Below are 1,357 nucleotides of genomic sequence, written 5' to 3' on the forward strand. Positions count from 1 at the left end.
TGCATGTCTAATACCTTTTTTTTTTTTTTTTTTTTTGTTCGATTCCTTTCCCAGAGATGCATAATGTTATACTTGAGACACTAACAATTCACTCATCTCCATATTGACTTTCTTTGAGGTTGTGTTCTGTGCAGTCATTAACCACTCAGTGGTTAATTACCAAGGCTCATTCATGGAAGGACTAAAGGCTGATGATCGTGTTTTCTAGATAACTGAAAAGTTAAGAGGATCCATGAAGCAAGAGCATCTCAATAAGGAAAACTTTCTGCCCTATTCCTTGTGTGCTACACTCAGTGCTAACAGTTGGTCGGAAGCCTGCAGCTGTTTTCATTCTTATCTTTCAACAGTTTCAGTCCTCTTAAGCATTTTTCAGATATATTGTGAACTTCTGCAACTTTGTTTTTGGCCGTGTTTTCTGAGTAGTCTGCAGACAGTTGGAACAGGAATATTAAACTATGGTCCCTTATACCCCAGAATATGTAAAATGACGTATCAAATATGTTGCTTTGCTAAAATAGTTTTGAAGTTTTATCTTTTAACCTCGATAGTTCCTTTCTAGTGAGGGAGATTACTGATTAAGAATGAGTAGCTAATAGATTGTTGAGAAAATGTAGTCAAATGTGAAAAAGCTGGTTTTCAATGTTCAAAACACACATCTTTTTCCATTTTAATATACATTTTGAATAATATTTCGTACAAAATATGCTTGATCTTTTTTAACAAATTCCTTCTTCTAGGTTTTATTTGAATTATTCATAATAATGTATTTAAAACAGGCACAACTACTATGATGATATCATTAAGTTGCTTCTTTTTAACTTTTGCCTTTCAATAATCTGAAAATAACCGTTGCAGATCAATTCACAATAAAACTTGAAAAGGAACTATTTAGAAATGCTTCACATGTTTCAGCATGTACTACTTAATTAACTGTCTACTGTCTAACTACTCACATAAGCACTTCTCTAACCACTGGTGTAAGGAACTTAGCTTACCTGGATTTCATAGGCTTTGAACTTATATAGTAACTGGGAGATAAAAAATCAAAGTGGTAATGACATAAGACTAAAAGGAACCAAAGACAAAAGAAAAAATTAAGTTATCTTTATCAGATGAGTTCTGTATGTGCCTATAGGGTTAACTGTGCTAATTTTTCATGTATCTGGGAATAAGCAGCAGAAATAAATTATTCTGCGCATTATTCTAAGCGTACTAAATAGCATTAAGCACATGGGGAGCTATTTTAACTGGCCTGTAAACTGTGTCTCCAGTAATATCTTATTAAACAAAATTCTTCAAGTTCAAGAATTTCAGTTTTAACCTTTGAATCAAAGTAAAAAAAAATGTGTGTGTGTGT

The sequence above is a fragment of the Centrocercus urophasianus genome, unplaced genomic scaffold (genome assembly GCF_019232065.1).
Source record: "Centrocercus urophasianus isolate 14NV4802_14NV808 unplaced genomic scaffold, USGS_Curo_1.0 seq_13, whole genome shotgun sequence".
NCBI lineage: Eukaryota > Metazoa > Chordata > Aves > Galliformes > Phasianidae > Centrocercus > Centrocercus urophasianus.